Raw genomic sequence first — 23,285 nt, 5'->3', positions numbered from 1 at the left:
AGCTTAATTAATTTCTTCATGATCCCTTCTCAACCAGGGTGTAGATTGCCCTGCATTCTTTGCTAGGACTCATCCAAGCAGTCAGAAGCACACTGCTGAAAAGAGTGTTGACTTGCACAAAAATATTTCCTCTGGCCCCTAATGTCCCCAAAATTAGCCAATTAATGGATCTGAAGAGCATGAGGTAGAATAGCATAATATAATGCTGAGCTGGTAGGGCGGGCTACACCCTGCCTCCCCCCTCTTGTCTGCCCACAACCAGTCAGCAGAGAGGCAGGTAAAAATACCCACAAAAGTGGTGTCATGCCAGAGGTGCAGCATCATTTCCAGGGAATACCCAGGAGTGACATCACATCATCAACATGATATTCTAGGGGGAAACACTATGGTTTTACCATAGAGTTTTGGTGAATTGTATAAATGTCATGTCAGTATGAGCCCCGTGGCATAGAGTGGTAAGCTGCAGTACTGCAGTCCAAGCTCTGCTCATGACCTGAGTTCGATCCCGACGGAAGTTGGTTTCAGGTAGCCGGCTCAAAGTTGACTCAGCCTTCCATCCTTCCGAGGTCGGTCAAATGAGTACCCAGCTTGCTGGGGGTAAAGGGAAGATGACTGGGGGAGGCACTGGCAAACCACCCCATAAACAAAGTCTGCCTTGTAAACGTTGGGATGTGACATCACCCCATGGGTCAGGAATGACCTGGTGCTTGCACAGGGGATCTTTACCTTTTACATGTCAGTGTAGTGGCATCACTTCCAAGTATCCCCCCCCCATCTCTGCCCTCTCCCTCTTTTAATCATTGCCAGTGGCTGTCAACCCTAGGTGCATGAGAAGCATCATGGAGGTTCATGTAATATTGCTCTAATTTCAGAAAACAGAAAGTCTCAAAGGTCTTTATCCCTATATCCTGAGCGTGATAAAAATGTGTGCTTAATTTTGGAAACAATTCCAACTTTTAATTCTCAGCTCAAGGGACTGATCTGTTTTGCATCGCAAAATGTTCACCTGTCAATGGGTTTCCTATTGTATGTTGGGTTAAGGCTAGATTTATAGCTGGACCTTTATATTCTGTGATGAATGGGCCCTCTAGCATGTTGCCATCCTCAATCAAAATTCCTTCCAAAGGGATCAGGAAATCACCAGACGTACACACGCTAGCTTGCATCCATGGCTGTGCTCAGTTAAACTTTGAATGGAGGCTCACTTCGTGCGGCTATTCTTCTTCTTCACATTTTATGTGGTAATGGCACCTAACAGTAACAATGATCAATAGGCTAGATCGTTTTAAAGCTGGATGTTTGCCTCCGGCACTGAAAAGGCACAACTAGCCATTTCATACGAGGGAGCCAACTTCCCTTCGGTCATTATTAAACAATGAATTATTAATTCTTTGTTGTTCCAGGATTGATCTGAACTATACACAGTGTGTACTTAGCCACTTGGCGTAAGCGATTGTAAGGAAACAATCGTCGTGCCTTTCCTTTCCGCTGCCGTTCCCATCTGTGACCCCGATTACAGTATATCGGACTGATTAGCTGCAGCTTGCACCGAAACATATCCTAGCAAGGAAGGATGAAAAGATCAAGCGAAAACAGGACAGGCTTCTCTCGTGCTGCTTTGCAAATCAAATGATCTTGAGAACATTCTGCTAATGGTAGCTGTAGGCATGCCGAAGGGTGGGGGGGGGAGGTCTTTTTTTTAAGTCAAATGTATCCTCCAGTTTAAAGGAACCTTTCTGTACAATTGGGTTTCCTATTGATTTTTAACAAGTGAAATAGCTACTGACGAGGCACAGATCCTCCCTTGGTGAGCTGTGTTTGTTCAGGGTTTGCAGCCAAAAGAATAATTGTACATGAAAATGTCTACAAGCCTGGGTGCTAAAATATTTGCAGGGATCTCCTGCAATCACGTTGGATTAGCCATAATTGATATACAGTGAAAGTAACAACAGACCTTCTCCTTTGAATCAGTCTGAGACTAAACAATTTTCAAATATTGGATGGCAATGTATTAACAGACCCAGACAGTAATGAGTTATTTTAATAATGGCTGGTCCATAGGGCTGTGTTATTCAAGGGTTTTTTTATGTCTTCTTCTGTATCCATTGCGTGTATGATGTTCCCCCATGGATGAATGGAAAAATCTCAATTATATCACTATGCAGCAATGTAGGAATTTACTACCAAAAGATTACAGATATGTGAATTGTGTGCAGTTCATTATTTCTCATAGAATCATAGAGTCGGGACCACCAGGGTTATCTAGTACAACCCCCTGCACAATGCAGGAAATTAACAACTACCTCCCCACACACCCCTGCAGTGACCCCCTACCCCATGCCCAGAAGATGGCAAAAAAAAAAAAAAAAAACCTGCACCAGGATCTCGTGTGTCAGCTAAGGTCACCAGACAGCCATCTGTTGGCTAACCACTTAGGGTAGCCAATCCAACATCATCCAGAGCCCAGACTTTTTCCATCTTGGCTCTGTCTCTGTAGAATGGACTCCAAGAAGAGATGGGGGGATCCCCTGGAGATCTTTAGGAGGGCTGCAAGGTCTGCCTGTTTGCCATGGTTTTTGAGGGGGGTTAAAACGGCAGACACCTTTTAATGGGGAGGGAAGGAGAGATTTGGGGTTTGCTATCTTATCTTTGATTTTGACTGAAAATGTTTTCAACTATAATTGTAAGCCACCTCGCACTACAATGAAAGGTAGGATATAAATGCTTTAATTAATAAATAATAAAAGATATCATGCATCAGCATTTTAAGATAGCTTAAAGGTATTTCATAAACAGTATCAAGACTGATTGCAAGGTTTTTGGCCTAGCTCTAGAAAGTACGAGGGATGTTACCGAATTTTGTGAACAACTTACCTTGATTTGAATATCCCCATTTCTGACATGGGTTCTTACAATTTGGAACAAGACCACAGTCATCCTCTTTCCCATCCATACTGAGGACTAGGGTTGTGCATATCAATATACCCAAACTGAAAATAAACCTGAAATTAGCCATTTCGGCAATATTTGGGTTTTGCTTTTGCCGAATACCAAAACCTGGGAATCAGCCTGAAGTTGAATAGGAGATTCCTGAAGAAGCCGGATAAATATCCTGCTTTTTTGGGTTCGGCTATTCGCCTTTGCTCAAATGCATAGCTCTGTGCTTTCTCCCATTTTCTATCTTTTTTTAAAAAAACTGGTTTTGTTAGGGCCCCTTAGTTGGGGGCCTTTTGAGGTAGGGGTCATGTAATCAGAGCCAACTTGGTCTGACCAACCAGGCTGATCTGCACTTTAAAGATGGGGCTCACTCAGTCCCGTCCGGAGGGATATACCCTCCAACTAAAAAACACATCCACTTCTTCAGCTGCTTATTGGGCTTCTGAAGAAGACTCCTCACTTGTGTGGATGAGCAATCCCCTTCACAAGAGCAGCCTTGGTTATGACTTTGGCTGGCTCTAATATCACCCCCCCCCAAAAAAAAAAAGAGGCTCTGAAAATGAAGGTCGCCCCGAGTAGAGGCTTCATTTCCCCACACCATGACCATCTCTTGAAATCAGATTTTTGATTAGTATAATAAAGGACTGTTCATAGGATGACATTTGCCATCAAAAGAAATGTTTTCCATGCCTTATTTTTCTTGCATATAAGCCGTTTTCCTCAATTTGGAAGCTAATTTGCATGGCCATTATGCTATGCACCCTAGATACAAAGGAGCCTTCAGACTTTGAGGCGCCAGCCTGCCAATCAGCTCTTTCTGCCAGTCCTCGGCAATGCTGAACTTCTGAACCTGAAAACCGATGGACAGCAAATGTCTGAGGATGGGGGTGACCCCTTTGCTGGCTCATAAAATTGGACTCGCTGTCCCAAAGTTCACCAGTTTTTGGTTTTTGGTTTTTGGTTGTTGTTGTTTTTTGGTTTGTTTTTTGCACAACTCTACTGAGGACATTTGATAATTATTGCCATTAAAACTGATGTTTGTTTTGGTGTCAGTTGCATGTAAATGACATAAAAATGGTGAAAAAAACCTGCCATCCAATGAATGTCTATCTGGAATACTGGAGGAAATGAAAAGATTACCAAGAAGGGCATATTTTTACATCTTGACTTGGTGTGGCGTATGAAATTATACAACTTGTATGCTTGTGCATATAACAAATCAAGCACTCTAAGAGATTTTGTGCAACTATGGTTATCGTTCATTTAACCTGGCTGCTTTGTAGATAGACACACATGACTACCAATTCTCCTGTAGCCCACCAGTGTTCCCTGACATACAGGTTTTTTTTTTCCTAGGCTAGACATAATCAGTTGCATTATCCTCAAAAAATTAGAGTCCACCCATATTCTATTGGGTTGTGATGCCAGATCCATGAGTTATACAAATTTGGGAAAGACTCTCCATACCTGTGGGCAAAATGCTGAATTATAGTGAAAACAGAAAGGGAGGGGGGAAACCCTAAGCAAGCCATTTCTGAAGCTCTTCAGTGATTGATGAGATCCATCCCTCCTCCTGACTGTTAGATTTATATTTAAGTATTGGAGATTATTTTCTGCACTGGCAAATTTGCCACATTACTTTCCTTGTGGTGTTAGATGCCGGCTCTTGAAGGTGTTAATGAGGTATGTTATATCTAAAAATACCAGAAAATTTTCCCACATACATAATAAATCTTTTCCTACTAAATCTTTTTCAAGTATGTCTATGCTAAAACCTACGCAAAGTTGTAGTTGTTTTATTTACCATGGCAACATGAAATACTAGATACTTAGCACAAATTGCTGTCTAGCTTGTGGTTCCCAAACACAGTTTCTCTAAGTACTCTTATATGATAGTCTACAAAGGGGGTGGGGAGAAAGTGCTGAGGAAGTGGCGTGACCCCAGCATACATGCCTCTTGCGCTACAATAAGGGGCATTTACGATGGCACCAGGGCATTTACGTTGGTGCTGGGAGGTGGCGCGGCAGCACCATGCATGGGCACCAGCACAGCTGTACACACTGGCACACTCCCATCTCAGGGGCTTACGTTAAAAGGGGTGTGCCAGGGGGTGGGGCTGGCGTTAGTCAACTCCTTCTTTTGGCACAGGAAAGTTCATATTTGCCGGCGTGAACTTACACCACTGAAAATGTAGGTCAGTGGTTCCCAAAGTGGGCAGTACCACCCCTTGGGGGGCAGTGGGATTTCCTAGGGAGGCACTAAGAGGCAAGGGGGCAGCAGAGTGGCACTAGAGGCGGGCCCCTTCAATTGTGTCATTGGATAGGGTAGGGGGCGCTGGGGTTGAGTTTGTGGAACCAAGGGGGCAGTGGCCCGAAAAGTTTGGGAACCACTGATGTAGGTGCAGCCCATTGAGCTGCATACAGTGGTTCCACGAGGGATGGGGGAACATCCCTGTTGGGTTGTTAGCCATGTTGCAGCAAGCAGTTTAGGAGGCAGCTTGGCTGTGCCGTCCCCAGCCATGGTGCATCTGCTCCCTCCCTCTGGATTGCACTTCCTGGTATTCAACCACTGATTGGAGAGTATACAGAAGGAAAAAGTGCATATTTACACAGGTACCATGTACTAAAACCCCAACAGTTGCTTTTTCTATGCAAAATCATAGATGGAGTAGGCAGTTCTCAGAAGACAAGCAGGCTCATTGCCCTTCCACCAACCTCAACTTGGTCAATACATTTTTTTTCTTCTCCCAGATATTGTCTCACCAGCTGGGGATCAAGACCTATTTCTCTGTCACAAATACAAAACTGCAGGTTGTTTGAAGGTGGCTAGGGAAAAAAAAACAGTTTCAAAGAAAAAGCAGATATGAGGAATCCTGTAGTAAAGTAGGGCAGAGCATCCAGGACCAATCCCTATCATATTAATCGGTGAAGACATTTCAGGCAGTAAGGCTGAGAGCTGCCAAGTCAGAACCCATGAATTGACAACTTAGGCTGGAAGATGTTAGGTTAGTTACAGTGCAATCCTAAGCAAAGTTACTCCATCTAAGCCCATTGACTAAACCCTAACTCTGTTTGGGATTACACTGTAAGGCTTGTATTTTGAGCTAAATTATTACAGTCTGTTGACATAATCAGTATATACAAACACAGCGAAAAATGTAAAAACTAGTAAATCATACTGAATTAAATGTACGACTATTATTTGTTGAGCAGTATACTACCCCCTCACCCTGGTAATTGATAAATGGATGCCACCATTCAATAAATCTAGCACCGTCTAGTCCACTCTCTTACAGTTAGATGTAGTTGATTAATTACCCTCCACAACAGTATAATTATTCATTTCATTTAGTCACCAAAAAATTGATGTCTTGATAAATATTAAGATTGTTGGTTCCCTGTAGGTTATCCGGGCTGTGTAACCGTGGCCTTGGTATTTTCTTTCCTGACGTTTCGCCAGCAGCTGTGGCAGGCATCTTCAGAGGAGTAACACTGAAGGACAGTGTCTCAGTGTCAAGTGTGTAGGAAGAGTAATATATAGTCAGAAAGGGGTTGGGTTGAGCTGAATCACTGTCCTGCAAAAAGTATCAAAGGTAATGTGCTAGTCATTGTCCTGTAAGTATCAAGATGATGTGCTAATGAGGGTGTGGTATGTTAATATGGAACCATTGTATCCTGAAGTGATCTGTTAATGTGTGAAATCCAAAGCTAATCTGCATGGCTATTGTTGACTGTAGTCTTTGTTAGTCTGGAGGTTTTCAGGACAGGAAGCCAAGCCTTATTCATTTTTAAACTCTCTTCTTTTCTGTTAAAGTTGTGCTGATGTTTATGAATTTCAATGGCTTCTCTGTGCAATCTGACAAAATAGTTGGTAGAATTGTCCAGTCTTTCAGTGTCTTGGAATAAGACCCTGTGTCCTGTTTGTGTCAGTCCATATTCAGCCACAGCTGATTTCTCAGGTTGGCCAAGTCTGCAGTATCTTTCATGTTCTTTTATCCTTGTTTGTATGCTGCATTTTGTTGTCCCAATGTAAACTTGTCCACAGCTGCAAGATTAAGATTGTTATTTGATATGTTACCAATCAGTAGGACCACATGTGCACTAGGGCTGTGCAAAAATGTTTTCGGTATTATTTGGGTTTTGGTTGATCAAACCCGGACTTTTTTGTAAAATCCGGAACCCCCCACCCACCAGGCTTCTCCGGGGTCCACAGAAGCTTGGCAGGGGGGATCTGACAGCAATCCAGTCCACGCAGCTTCTCCAGAGTCCAGAGAAGTGGCACAGGCTGGATTAAAGTTGGATTCCCCCCCCCCCCACAAGCTTCTCCAGGGTCCAGAGAAGCCTGGCCGGGGGTGTGTGTGATAGCAATCCAACCTGTGCCACTTCTTCAGAGCCCAGAGAAGAGTCGCAGGCTGGATTTCCATCAGAGGGAGGTGAGTAAGGAGGGAGGGAAGATGGGAGGGAGGAAATGTGTGGCAGGCCCAAAGTAACCCAAATAATCCCGAAAAAATGGCATTATTCAGGATCCACTTTTATAGTTCCCTTTTTTGCTGCCTTTTCCATATTGGTAAAAAAAAAAGAAATTCTTGGTGTGTGTGTGTGTGTGTGTGTGTTTAAAAATTATAGATACTGATAAGTACACCCCTAATGTGCACCTTTCTAAAACACCCCACAAAAGCATATCTTAAACACAATCATATATAAAATCACATTAAGATTGCTTTTTTGCAGTGATTTATCATCCTGTTATGGAAAATAGTACAGCCAGGAGATTGCAACAGATTGCTGGCAATTTAATTTGTTTTTGTGAACACATGTTTAAAATAGCTAGATTTGAGTCTAGTATTACCTTAGAAAACAACTAGATTCCCAGGGTATAAAGTTTCAAAACCTTGACATGGATGGCCCAGGCTAGCCTGAATTCATCAGACCTCAGAAACTAAGCCAGGTCAGCCCTAGTTAGTACTTGGATGGGAGACCACCATGGAAGTCTAGGGTCGCTGTGCAGAGGCAGGCAATAGCAAACCACCTTTGAATGTCTCTTCCCTTGAAAACCCTACGGGGTTGCCATAATTAAGCTGTGACTCGATGGCACTTTCCACCACCAAACTTTCAAGACTCGCAGGATGGATCCTGAGAGTTTCTGGGAGGTGTCCATTTTGTGGGGAGCGGTGTCTTGCTCTTGTGCCAGTCTTTGGCCCCCGTGCCTTTGTGGCATCCCTTGGTGGGAAGAGGGGTCCGACTGCTTACAATGGAACCTCCAAGTATAGAGGCAGTATACATGTGACTCAGATACCATAGACAAACAATGGGGGGGGGAAGTTCTTGTATTTATGCCTTCCCTATGAATACCCATAAGACTTTGGCAGCTGCTGTTGGATATTTGTATATTTATTATTATTGACCATGTTGTAAGCCACCCTGAGCTCAGCCTTGCTGGAAAAGGGCAGGGTATAAATCGAAAAGAAGAAGAAGAAGAAGAAGAAGAAGAAGAAGAAGAAGAAGAAGAAGAAGAAGAAGAAGAAGAAGAAGAAGAAGAAGAAGAAGAAGACTCAAAGCTCCCTTCATCAGCCTATGTGTCTGATGAAGAGAGCTTTCCCTCTCAAAAGCTTACCATAGTGTTTCTGGCAATTCCTAGAGCTACCTGTAAGTGACAAAGGGTAGTTCTAGGAATTGCAGGTAATTTTATATATCGGTCAATTCATTTTTATCAATTGTATTTTTGTAGAAACCACCTGGCAACACTAGCCTCATCTACCACTTTGGGTTCTACAAACTGGGCTGGTAAATCAGCAAACCAGAAGCAGTGATGTGGAGGGGAGGGAGATAGCTCACAGCAACAGGGAGGGGAGAAGCGTGAACTGGAGACAAGAGGAGGAGGGGGGAAATATCTGGATGCCCTGATCAAGTGGCCAGGAAGCAAAGCCCCAGAAGATGTGTAGACTTCCCTGAATGTTTCCGAATGTCAGAGACAATTTCAGGGTGATTTAGTTTCCCTTCTGAGGTTAACAGAGCATATTCAGGTCAGATTTTGATTAGGTGTGTTCTGAATGCACATCTCTAATAATAACTGTACACTTGGAGAGGCAAGTCTGAAGTCTTCTGTAGACAGTAGAGTCCTCATTTGAATTCTCTTTTTCTTGCCACTTGTGCTGAAAAGTCAAGTATCTTTTGCCACTTTTTAAAAGCAACCTATATGTAAATGATCAGTCTGGTTGAAAATAGAAATAGTAAATAGTAAGATATCTTTATCAAGGATAGTTGTCGTCCCCCACTCAAATCAATATAGTTTACAATGATACCACAACTCAAAGTCCTTCTGGGTCATAGCAATTACTGGATTGTGGTGCAAAGCTTTGTGAGACTAGTGATCCTTGGAATGACTCAATATGTAGCTTCTTTAATTGAACTCAATGTGTTGTCTTTGTCTCTAAAATGTTACCTTGCGTGCATGCCTTTATCCTCTTTTGGTTAAGTTCAAGTGGCTGCATGCTAACGCTGATGTTAATTTAGACAGCATTTCAGAGGTCAGGAGCACTCCCCAGAAAGGCGTTAGAAGACACCACTTGCATTGCCTGCTTCAAGTGGCAAAATGTCTCGAACTGGAACTGACCACTCAAAGCAAGGTTTTGAGATGAATTTTGAAGTCTCTGCCCAGTTGAAAGAGCCGAGATTTTGTAGGGAACATATACATGTGACATTTTATTTTATTTATTTCATTTATACCCTACCTTTCTCCCCAACAGGGGCCTAAAGACATGTCATGGTGACATCAGTAATTCTTCCAGAGCTTTTCTTGCATTTTCCATAAACAGTAAGAAAACTTGACTTGGGGCTACCATTTTTAGCAGCAATCACATGCAAAATGTTGTATCTACTACAACTCTCAAAGGCTACAGAAGAAACTGGATTTTCCTGGATGCAGGGTAGGGTTGCCAACCTCCAGGTACTAGCTGGAGATCTCCTGCTATTACAACTGATCTCCAGCAGATAGAGATCTGTTCACCTGGAGCAAATGGCACTTTGTTAATGGGACTCTGTGGCATTGAAGTCCCTCCCCTCTCCAAAGCCTGCCCTGCTCAGGCTCTGCCTCCCATATCTCCAGGTGTTTCCCAACCCAGAGCTGGCAACCCTAATGCAGAACCATAGCTAGGGGAGGGGGGAGGAGGGCAGTCGCTGCCCCTGTGGCATGCAGAGAGGGCAGCAGAACTGCCTCTCCTACAGGAGGAGCAGGTTGGGTAGGGAAGGCAGTTCTGCCACCCCTTCTGCATGTCACAGGGGTGGCGGCTGCCCTCCTTGTCCCCCGTAGTTACGGCCCTGCCTGGATGTTCCACAGAACATCTCAACATTTATATTTCATCACCATACTCTCTATCCCATGAGCTGCAGAGTGGAATGCAAATTTAGAATTTGTTGTGAGCCCTCAATTAATTGTTTTATAGTAAAGATAACGAGGGAGGATTTATTGTTTTGTGAAGGAAATAAGTCAAGACAGAATCGTTTATCTTCCTGTCATCAACCCTCTTGGAACAGCATCACTGTTATGTATTAATCTCTGTGATAATCCTATGACTAATCCTATGATATAATATTGTTAGCATTTATTTTTTATGAGCAGGGTTTATGTAAAAAAATAAAAATCCCAAAGCTTGTATTTTCTCCATAACATTCTAAAGCAAACATTTGTACCTTGGGTTTTCTTTTAACATTAATTTTTCTTCTGCATATTTCATATGGCTCTTTATTTATTCATCCTGCTAGTTGACTGGGTAAGGGGTGGGGGAGGGTTCATATGAAGAAGTAAAACAAAAAAACCTAATTTTGCATGGTTTGCAGAGATTATACAGCTTGATATTTTTTTTTAAGGCTTTGGCAAATATAGATAATTATACATTTGCTTTATATAAAGATTTTTTTTTGTGAAGTCTGAAATTAAAGTATAGATTAGATATCGAAGATTTTATCCTGTTCCTATCATCTTGCCTAGAAATGTATGCCTCCTGCATGAAGCATTTGGGTATACAACTAGGATGCTGTCAACTAATAACGCATTCCTGACCTTAGAAGGAGAAAGCTCAGGAGTCCAGGAAGTGGCCGCACCGGCATTAGGGCCCTCCACGCTGGCGTCTGGGCTACTTACGCCGGTGTTTTTCGAGCTGCTGGTGGCCATGGAACGGCTTAGGAGGTGCCGCAGCGGTGCCTCCTCCCCTCCAGCAGCTCAGGAATGCACTGTAACTGAAATAAAGTTAGGTGCAACTAAGTCCCACTGAAAGCAATATGGTATATTAGTTGCAGCTGACTTGTTCAGTTGATTTCAGTGGGTCTTTTTTTTTTTTTTTTTTTGCTGTAAAGTCACAGCTGACTTATGGTGACCCCACAGAGCTTTCAAGGCAAGAGATTTTCGGAGGTGGTTGGACATCGCCTGCCTCCGTGTCATGACCCTAGTATTCCTTGGAGGTCTCCCATCCAAATACTAGCCAGGTCAAGGCTGAGAGTGTGTGACTGTGGGGGTTTGAACCTGGTTTCCCAAGTCCTAATCTGACACCTTAACTAGGGTTGCCAACCTCCAGGTAGTGGCTGGAGATCTTCCACTGTTACAACTGATCTCCAGGTTGAAGAGATTAGTTCCCCTGGAGAAAATGGCTGCTTTGGCAATTGGACTGTATGGCATTGAAGTTCCTCCCCTCTCGAAACCCCAACCCCTTAGGATTGCACAGTTAGTGTCATTTAAAAATATTGGTTTACTTACTAATAAACCTATACAGAAGGTCATAATTTGCAGAATAAGTATGTGTATGTATGTATGTGTACACACACACACACACAGAGAGAGAGAGAGAGAGAGAATGCTTCAAGGGTGTGCTAGTTCAATTTAGCTGAGAGGTCGATTGCATTTCCTTTATCAGTCCAAGACAAGATTGTCTGGAGTGTTGAATTATAATCTTAGAAGACGAATAAACAAAAAAAATGCATTATCCTTTTACCATTTAAAGAAGCTATAATTATCTAATTAGCCCTTTGTCCCTTCTCTGTGTTGTAAGAATACAAAAAAAAAATACATGGTACTTTTTGGCAGCCCACTGTGCTGACAAATAGTCGCGTGAATTCTAAAGGGCGATGAGGCTGCAATTACTTGCCAGCTGCCATCGTGGCACATCACAAAGTTGAAGCGGGGTGCAAATGACTTGTTGCAGAAAGACAAGAAGGGAAGTAGAAGAAGAGTTGTTTTTTATATGCCGACTTTCTCTACCACTTAAGAGAGACTCAAACTGGCTTACAATCGCCTTCCCTTCCCCTCCCCACAACAGACACCCAGCGAGGCAGGTGGGGCTGAGAGAGCTCTTAATAGAACTGTAACTTGCCCAAGGTCACCCAGCTGGCTTTGTGTGGAGGAGTGGGGAAACAAATCCAGTTCACCAGATTAGCCTCCAACGTTCATGTGGAAGAGTGGGGAATCAAACCCGGTTCTCCAGAGTAAAGTCCACCACTCCAAACCACCGCTCTTAACCACTACACCACACTGGAGTAACAGGCTTGCTTCTTGGTGAGAGACAGATATTTGTCCAGCCTGCTCCAATTGACTCTGCTCCTATGGAAGGCTCAGCTGGAGGGAAGCCAGACGATACAACCTTCGGAGCACTTGTTTTTCTGTTCCATGTATTTCACAATGATTCTGAGCAGTAGAAAGGCTTTCAACTTCCTTCTTGTGCCAAATCATAGAATCATAGAGTTGGAAGGGACCACCAGGGTCATCTAGTAAAACAGGAAATTCACAATACAGGAAATTCACAACTACCTCCCCCACAGACACCCATTGACCCCTACTCCATGCCCAGAAGATGGCCAAGAAGCCCTCCCTCTCATGATCTGCTTAAGGTCATAGAATCAGCATTGCTGACAGATGGCCATCTAGCCTCTGCTTAAAAGCCTCCAGGGAAAGAGAGTTTACCACCTCCCGAGGAAGCCTGTCCACTGAGGAACCGCTCTGTTAGAAAATTCTTCCTAATGTCTAGACAGAAACTCATTTGATTTAATTTCAACCCATTGGTTCTGGTCCGACCTTCTGGGGCAACAGAAAACAACTCGGCACCATCCTCTATATGACAGTCCTGCAGGGGGTGTTCTGGTATCCCGGGAGGCGTTCCCAGGGTAGGCTGGGGGGGAGGAGCTGACATTAGGCAGCCTCCTGTCCCCTTTCATCCCGGGTATGCCGGCGGCGAGAAGAGTGAGGTTGTGCCTGTTTTTTAGCAGGTGCAGCCTCACTTTTCTCAATGGGGCAAAAAGCCCCATTTTAAGAGAAAAAAGCCTTTCAAAGGCTTTTTTCGAGCTGCTGGCAGCCATGGAACAGCTTAGGAGGTGCCACAGCAGCTGTGAGAGAAGCTCAAAAAAAGTTCTCATGATTTGGCTCCACTCTGCATCTAGAATATAGAGTTACACATAAACCAGAAGGAAACAAAAGAACAGTCTATGTTAGACTATAGGGTCCATCCAAAACAGGTCTCTGTTACACTAGAGAAGTAAGCATTTAAAAATAAGTTTGCATTAATGTTAATATTATTCGAATATGCAGTGAACACAAGTATTATTGTGTTATTGCAAGTATTTTTGTGTTATTGTTAAAATATTAACAATATAGAGAATGAACGAGAAAGCAAATTTTTTAAAGCGTCTATTATTAAGTGGCTAGATATTTGACATAGCTTAGTTTATAAATAAATAAAATTATTGTATTTTATCAAATTTTTGTATGACCATCCAGAACTTATTCTATGCATTATTTTGTACTGTTTTATATTTTTTCTGTATTTTTTTTTATTTTCTATTTCCGTTTTTATTTTTATTAAAATAAGAACCTTAAAAAAAAAAACAGAACAAAAACAAAGCAGATCTCTGTGCCCAGCCTAGGGTTGCCAACCTCCAGGTACTAGCTGGAGTTCTCCTGCTAATGCAGCTGATCTCCAGCTGATAGAGATCAGTTCACCTGGAGAAAATGGCCACTTTGGCAATTGGACTCTATGGCATTGAAGTCCCTCCCCTCCCCAAACCCTATCCTGCTCAGGCTCCATCCCAAAATCCTCCCACCGGTGGAGAGGGGGGACCTGGAAACGTTAGTCCAGCCAGATGCCACTAAGGAATCTCATACAAGTAAGGTGGAGATAGCAATTCCCTGTTGCTTGTCCTCAGCATCGGATCCTGGCTGTGAGGGCTTCATCAAGCCATCATGGATGCTTGCCACTGATAGAGGTACCCTCCTTGGCATTGTCAGCTGTGACAGCCTCAGAGCAGAGTTTATCAGTAAGTGTTCCCTTTGACTTCCATATCTTCTATCTAAGAGATTACCTAGCAATGTGAGATTCCTACCATGGGGAGCCTATGTGGTATAGTGGTTAGTATGCTGGACTAAAGAAACTTGGGTTCAAAGCCATGCCATTCATTGGCTGATGTTGGGCCAGTCACTTTCTCTGAATCTAACAGCCCATTCCTGAGCTTTTGGTATGCGGGGACGGCGGGGAGGAGGAGCTGCCGCAGCACCTCCTAAGATATTCTTTGCATGCCGAAAGCTTTTTTCGTGTAAAATGGGGCAAGAAGCCCCATAGAGAAAAGCGAGGCTGCCCCTGCTAAAAAGCAAGAGCAGCAACACCATTCTTGGTGCCAGCATCCGGGGCTGAAAAGGGACAGGAGGCTGCCTAGCGGCAGCTCCTCCTCCCCCCCCCAAGAACGCCCTGGGAATGCCTCCCAGGATGCCAGAATGCCCCCTGGAACCCCAGTGCGAGCCTTTACACCAATGGGATGCCAGTGGAAAGCCCTGCCAGCATTCAGGGGTGTCACTGCTTGGTAGCATCCGGAGACCAACGCCCAGGCCTCCACGCTGGTGCTGGGGCCACTAATGCCTGCCTAAGTAGCCCAGACACTGGCATGGCCCCCCCCGAACACCAGTGTGGTCCCTTCCTGGCCTCCTAAGGGCTTTCTCCCTTGAAGGTCAGGAATGCGCTGTAAGTTACCTCACATGGCGATTGTGAGAATAAAATGGTGTAGTTGAGAAGTGAGGATGCTAGCCTGAACTCCTTGAATACATTAAAGATGAGATGGATCATATTTTTTTATGGGGGAGGGCTATATGAGCACCCAAGTTTACAACCTTCCATTGAGCTCAGTGTCCAATGGAATATTGACTTTCTGCTCACAGTAAATCCAGGTTGTAAACTCAGTTCCAGATAACATTGGTTGTTCATGACCAATTCTAGCTCTATGCTAGTAAACCGGGTCAATGCTGCTGGATTGGGAAAACCAAATATGAGCCCCCCACACACACACATGTGTGTATGTAAAATGCCTTCAAGTCTCCACGGACTTACAGCAATCCCTTTGGGTTCTCAAGGTATTGTGACCCTGGGCTTCCTTGGTAATTTCCCATCCAAGTACTAAGCAGGGCCGACCCTGCTTAGCTACAGAGTGCTAATGAAATCAGGCTAGCCTGGGCCATCCATGTCAGGGTGCCTCAACATACACATGGCTTAAAAGCAGTGTTCTTTCTTACTGACACTTAACACATTCTTGGAAGTGTATCACTTAACACATCCTTGAACGTGTACCATGGGCCTTCCTTACGAAATAAAATATAGCACACACTTGTTGTCTAGAAATACAATATTTAATAATGTAGATAATTGTACTGGAAACATTTAACACGCAGGGGAAATTTCAAGGGCCTGATCTATTCTATTCAATAATTAGAAAAGCAGAGGGGTTTGCTTTGATTGTTTTCAGGGCGGAAAAAAAATGAACGTTTCTCTTGGGAGAAATATTTCATGTCTTATCCCATACTTCTCATTTCTGAAGAGTAATCTTCAGTTTGGTGCTAAGATCATTCATCAAAAAAATTTCTTTAAAAGTTAAAAAAAAAAGCAAAAATTAGGACTTATTTGCCATCCCCATTTATCTGTTTACAGAGCTGGCTGTTTGTAAATAAGATTAAATCCCGATGTCACTTCATCTAATGGATTGAAGCCTGATTGCATCCTAGGAAATGTGAGTTTATTTATAGATGCTTTGATGAGACACAGTTTAAGCCTGAGATGATGCCTGAGAAACAGGCCTGCCAAGATTGCAACCGGAAGATTTCTCTTGTACCTTTAAATAAACTGCTGTATTATGACAACACCATACCTTCATCGGTGAGTAACTATAGCTTGCCTCCACCTTTCTCGGTTGGGACAAAAAGCTTCCTGGTCAGAAAAATGCTATGTGTCTCAGCAATTTTTTAAAAAAAGTAGTAGAAAAGAACAAGAGTCCAGTATCACCTTAAAGACTCACCAAATTTCTGGAAGGCTATGAGCTTTCGTGAGCCACAGCTCACTTCCCCGTGTTTTGACCGCATTTTCAGAAACCTGTTTCATCTCAAATTTGAAGACGTGGGCAAAACGCAGGGAAACGCAGGGGGAGAGCGAGGTGAGCTCTGACAGTCGGAAACAGCATGCCTAATCAACACAAAGACTCGAAGTCATCGGAGGGGTGACAGTGAGTGAAATAGCCATGTGTACAAGACCACTTATTCTGATCTGTGCTACAAGTGCTCAAATACCTGCCTGCTCAGCTCATGTGCTGCTTGCCAGTCACAAACAGGGAACTGGTTTTTCGATGATTGGTTCAACAGTTTGTCAACCTGTTTATGGCTGCTTCCTTCCTAACTCTGCTTCCTTCCTTACCCTGTAATACAGATCAAATGGTTTTTCATACATGTATTCCCTTACAGTCCAATAGAGTGCTACTATTCCCCCTGTCCTTGCTACTTAACTGCTCTGCTTAGCAGGCAGTTGTTTAAATAAACAATTAGATCAGTCACAAAACTTATAAATCAGGCATAAAGCAAGTAATATTTATTTTCGGTCCTAGGCCAGAATGCTATAGTGTACATAGAATTAAAAGTGTAACATAGGTCGTAAATATAAATATCATGTCTTCAATCAAACTCCATATGATTGGTCATCATTTGTAATTACTGGACTATAGAATAAAATAATACTAAAACAAATGAAGATGAGTAAAAGAAGATATATAATAATATCTGCTTATGATCCTTCTTGAACCTATGTAGACCAACATTTTCTGATCTTTAAGGCCAGCCAGGAAATTTTGCCATCTTAAAAGTCATCTTCTGATTCTTATCTGATAACATACTGTAAACGAAAAACATTCTGTTCTTCCCTGGAGAACCCTTCATTATAGGAACAATCAAAGCATCCCAAATATGTTTGTAGATTTTACAGGCAAAAGCAACATGTTCTAAAGATTCAGCATGCCCCTCTTTACATAAACATTCATATTCTTCGAGAGGAATCCTTTTGTACCTACCCTCCAGAATAGCTGAGGGGAGTGCATCATAATGCAACAAAGTAAATGCTCTCCTATAATCTGGATTGTCTAGATGGAAAATGTAAGACACCATAAGTATTTTATTAAGGGTACTAGTATAAAATAAACTGCTTTTATCCCTATTCAAGCCATGCCTTTCGACGGTTAATATTCTGTTTTACCAGAGACTTAGCCTGGAGGTAATCCATCGAGCATAAATAAATGTTATGTTTTAATAAAATCCTGCCCTTCGGTGTTTGTCTGAGTAGTCCTCGGTGATGCTAATGGCTGCTCATTGGTGTGAATTGGTAGTGTTTTTGTGCATGCACAGTTTTGTATGAATCCCATACAAGCCTGTGCAGCAGGCATTTGTAGCTGCTCAGCATGACTGGAAAAGGCTGGCTGACCAGCTCACGCCTGATCAACATCTTTGAACCTGGTAAGTCCAACAGTCGAACGTGATTTTGGCAACATTCACAGCATCCCTAATGGCTACTAAATTCCTCGGGAGCCAATCTGCTTCAGGTCGATACATAATTTTGTTTCATTTGAATAGAGCTGAATCGCGCGAGTTCTAGCACAACAGATGGGAGCCTTGCTGAACCAATGCCATGCTCACCTCGCGTGACGTTCATTGGTTGTGCAAAAGCAAGCAGACAGGTGCGTGGCTGACACAAGCTGCTCCATCAAGAACTGCAGAAACAGCGACACCGCCGCCTGCTCAAGCGTGGCTAGCTTGTAGCTATGTCGCTTTCCCGTGCCTAACCCTAGGATTGCCAAATTCCAGGTACTAGTTGAAGATCTCCAGCTGTTCTCCAGCTGATAGAGATCAGTCCACCTGGAGAAAATGGCCGCTTTGACAATTGAACTCTGTCGCATTGAAGTCCTTCCCCTCCACAAACCCCACCCTCCTCAGGCTCTGCCCCAAAAATCTCCAGGTATTTCCCAGCCTGGAGCTAGCAACCCTACCTAACCCTCTTCAAAGCTAAAAGCAGATTCAGGTTGGCTGTAGCTGTCCGGTGTTAGAATTTCCTGGCCTGTACTGACTGGTTCCTTTGGCTGTCAAGGATCATTCCACTTGCCTACTTCAGCTGCTTGAGTATTCCTTTTTGCTGAAGGTTCAAAATGGGGATGGGGGCTCTGTGCCCCACTTGACTGTGCTGAAGGACAGAGCATGAAAAGTGTCACATAGGGTGAAAACACATGGTCGCTTTAGCCTCCTGTATTCCCTGGATCCCTGTATTCAGCCAGGATCGAACGCATGCCTTTCGCCAAACGTGTGTTCGATCCTGGCTGAATCCTGGCTGAAATAGGGAATAAAGGAGGCTGAAGCGACCATGCGTTTTCACCCGTAGTGTCCTTGTTTGTTGAAGAACGTGCGGATGAGAGATTATAATGTGTTTTCCCCCTTGGGGAGATTCTTTATAACATCACTTCACTCAACACGCCATACCCCCCAGTGTTTGTTACTTTCCTGTCTTTCCTATTGCACCAGGGATCCTGGGGAATAACGTCTGGGGACAGAATTCTGGGTTGGATATAAAACCCACCCAAACCCATGGCCCATGATTGGGGTGTGAGGCTACTTAACTGACAGTGCATTCCTGACCTTCGAGGGTGAAAGCCCTTAGGAGGCCAGGAAGTGGCTGTGTTAGGGGGCCCCGCACCGACTCATGGCTACTTACACCAGCATTAGTGGCCCCAACGCCGGCAGGGAGGCCCGGGCACCAGTCTCCGGGCGCTGCTGCCACCAGTGTCCCACCATCATAAAGGCCCATGCTGGTGTTCCGGGGGGCATTCCAGTGTCCCGGGAGGCATTCCCAGGGTGGGCTGGGGGGAGGAGATGCCGTTTGGCAGCTTCCCGTCCCCTTTCGCCCAGGGTATGCCAGCAGTGAGAAGAGCGAGGCTGTGCCTGCTTTTTAGCAGGTGCAGCCTCACTTTTCTCAATGGGGCGAAAAGCCCCATTTTAAGAGAGAAAAAAGCCTTTCAAAGGCTTTTTTCGAGCTGCTGGCAGCCGTGGAACAGCTTAGGAGGGGTACCTGCTGGAGTGGAATGGATTTTCATGTGGCAGGGAAGAAGCTTTGTGGTTGGGAATGATGGTAAGAGAGGAAGTGAGGGTCTCTATCATCTGACCAAGAACCGTTGCCCATACCCCTATCAGACTTACAGCATTGCTTTCCCACCATGCCAGGGAAACCTCCAAGTTATATACTGATATTGCCTAAACTTCTGCTAAAATCCCTCAATGTGTTAGACTGCAGTGGCTGAGTTTATATCATCAGTAATACGGGCCAAGAGATGGGATGCTGCCAGCTGTTCTGAGATGTATGTTTATATTGGTACTCTTTCTGATTAAACTATACACGCAGGTTAGCTAATAAGTCTTTGACTGTGAATTATTTGTCTGGCTTTGGCCCAAAACACAGATATATACAAAGCAGCTTCCTGATGAGATGAACAAACTTGGCTGTTAAAAAAAAAAAAAAAAAAAAAAAAAAACCCTGATATTTTACGACAGCACACGTTATCCATTCCACTGGGATTTGTAGATAGGGTCGCCAGGTCCCTCTTCGCTACCAGTGGGAGATTTTTGGGGTGGAGCCTGAGGAGGGTGGGGTTTGGGAAAGGGCTTCAATGCCATAGAGTCCAATTGCAAAAGCGGCCATTTTCTCCAGGGGAACTGATCTCTATAGGCTGGAGATCAGTTGTAATAGCAGGTGATCTCCAGCTAGTACTTTGAGGTTGGCAACCCTATTTGTAGAAAACCCAAAATTGGTACAATGAAACATCATGAAATACAGTTTTGGAAATTATAAAACTGTGTAAGTAATTAAACATGTCCCCCCCCCAAAAAAAAAGGAGGCAAAAGAAAAATACCATTATGAGTTCCCCATTTCCATGGGGACTGAAATATTCCAGGTGCAGTTTGAAAGATTTGCGCTTGCCATGAAATTTTCTGGGTGACCTTGGGCAATGCTCTCTCATCCTAACCTACCTCATAAGGTTGTTGTGAGCATATAATGGAGGAGGAGAGAATAATCTATGCCACCCTGAGCTCCTTGGAGGAAAGAAGGGATAAAAATGTACTGAAGAAATAAATGAATGGACAGCTACGAAACATGCGCACAGGTGATTACCAGTGCAGGGATTCAGGAGCAATTGATAGGAGAGAATTAGTAGCTGGGAGGAGGAATTAGTTCTTCTCACGCTTACTGATCTGACTTACAAATCCTTCCTCCTGAGGTATTTCCCCACCACCACCTGCCCTAATTTTCACTTTTGAAAACCAGCTGGAGGAAAAATATACAAGAGCCATTTTCCGGGGGGGAATTAAAAAGTGTAGATAAGAGTTAGAGAGAGTCTTCTTCAGCATTTCTCCCCAGCAAACACATCCTGTGGTTCTGTTCTACCAGTATTTATTTAAAATATTTATACCACACTTTTCCTCCTAGCTCAAGGCGGCAGCAGCAGCAGCAGAAGAAGAAGAGTTAGTTTTTATATGCCGACTTTCTCTACCACTGAAGGAAGAATCAAATCAGCTTACAATCACCTTCCCTTCCCCTCCCCACAACAGACACCCTGTGAGGTAGGTGGGGTTGAGAGAGTGTGACTAGCCCAAGGTCACCCAGCTGGCTTCGTGTGTAGGAGCGGGGAAACAAATCCAGTTCAGCAGATTAGAGTCCGCCACTCATGTGGAGGAGTGGGGAATCAAACCCGGTTCTCCTGCATAATCCAAACAAAGACCTGAAGTCGTCGGAAGGGTGACAGCGAGTGAAACAGCCAAGCATAAAAGACCATAGCTGTACCATCAGCTTTGTTTGAGACAACTGGGAGAGACGTTTCTCTCTATCCACTTTCTCTATACCCCGCATAATGTTGTAGATCTCTATCATGTCACCTGTCAGCTACCTTTTTTTCTAAATCCACAATTTGCATATGCTTCAGCCTTGTCTCCTAAGCCAGATGCCCTGACCCTTGATCATTTTGATTGGTTGAGCCAAGGACAGACTTACACTCTAACAGGCAGTTCGCATCAGTCCCTGCTCCCAACTCTATTGGAACCTTACTTGGCTTCCACTAAAGCTCCTTCCACCAGCCAATTCCAAAAGCCAGATCTGACTACCTTATTTCAGTTTATTTATTTGAAGCATTTCTATCCCAATTTATCTCTTTGGACTCAAGGCACTGAATGATATGCATAGACACTGTTGATAATCCAAGTTGCATAGACGTTGATAATAATCCAGCCAACAAAATTAAAACAGATCAACCACGCTAGTTCCTTTGCAATACCAAACTGCTTTGCCTTTGCCTTTCCTCCACTTCAGGGCTTTGCGGCAGCTGGCTGCTGGGGCAGTGCCCCTCCTCCGCTGTGGGGCCCAGGACAGCTGCCCCGATTGCCCCATGATAAGATTGGCGTTGCATCCTGACTAGTCGAAGTGCTCCATCTGGTAGCAGCATCCAACTTAAAATGGCCATGAAAGAAACATCTTCCAGATATTCGTGTCCACTGAAGAAACATTCGTGTCCTACGAATGAGTTCCTTGCATGACACATAGTCCTGTTCATGGAGTGTTCTTCTTAGTCTGCTAAAACTTTCCTTTGTGCAGGATCAGTTGTTTTCAACGGGTTCTTGCACAAATGGAAGTTTTAGCAGAATAATACATGCCCTTCATGACAGAGACTATCTAGCATGCATGGAACTCATTTACAGGATCCAGGTTTCCCTAGATTAAACAATCAAGTACAAAACAGGGTCATTTGACAGCCGGGGTGCTATTTCATTCTCTGTGCAGTTCACAAACCGACGATCAAGTAGAAAATGAGCTTATAACGTACTTGACTCAATTAATTCCTTTATGATGAATCAAAACACATCTCTCTCTCTCTCTCTCTCTCTCTCTCTCTCTCTCTCTCTCTCTCTCTCTCTCTCTCTCTCTCTCTCTCTCTCTCTCTCTCTCTCTTGTTCAGCCTTAAGTTTAAGGAGAGAGCTTGGTCTATCTTTTGAGCCGCTCAGTTCTGTACATCTAGCCCCAGCTTCCAGGAACTGTTACCAGGGCAACCAAGCCAGTAGTCCTGCCGCACAGCTTCATGGATCGTTCAGAAAGTTGGGAAAGCAATACCAGCAGCTTTTAATGAAGTGATGTACAAGCCTTCAAATTTCACAGACAGAGGCTGTCCGTAAAGATCATCCAGAATCTAGAGGTCTGCCGAATAATACTGAGTCTTCTGCTTCAAAAAGGCTACGACAGAAACACTAGATAGCATAACCCTTCTAGCACCATCTGTTTCCAGACTGCAGATGTTGATCAAACATTTGAATACTATTGTTGGTATGAAGGCAAGGTTAATTTTGAACACTTCCTTCTCTATTTGTATAGTAATCCTCAATGTATGTGAAAATGTGTTTGAGATCAGGGTGAGCAAGTGTAAAGTGATGCATATTGGGGCAAGAAATCCCAACTTCATATATACAGTGATGAGATCTGTGCTGGGAGCAACAGACCAAGAAAAGGATCTTGGGGTGGTAGTGCATCGCTCGATGAAGATGTCTACCCAGTGTGCGGCTGCTGTGAAAAAGGCCATAATTAGATGAGGAATAGAGAATAAAACTGCTGCTATCATGCTGCCTTTGTACAAATCCATGGTGAGAACACACTTGGAATACTGTGTACAGTTCTGGTCACCACACCTAAAAAAGGATATTACAGAGCTTGAGAAAGTGCAGAAAAGAGCAACCAAAATGATTAGGGGACTAGAGCAACTGCCCTTTGAGGAGCGGTTAAAACACTTAGGGCTGTTTAGCTTGGAAATAAAGTGGTTAAGGTCTATATATAGAGGTCTATAAAATTATGCATGGTATGGAGAGAGTGGACAGGAATAAGCTTTTCTCCCTCTCTCATAATCCTAGAACTAGGGGTCATATGCTGAAGCTGGAGGGTGAGAGACTCAAAACAGATAAAAGGAAGTACTTCTTCACACAACACATAATTAAA

The sequence above is a fragment of the Euleptes europaea genome, chromosome 16 (assembly GCF_029931775.1).
Source record: "Euleptes europaea isolate rEulEur1 chromosome 16, rEulEur1.hap1, whole genome shotgun sequence".
NCBI lineage: Eukaryota > Metazoa > Chordata > Lepidosauria > Squamata > Sphaerodactylidae > Euleptes > Euleptes europaea.
Note: the sequence above shows the minus strand (reverse complement) of the source record.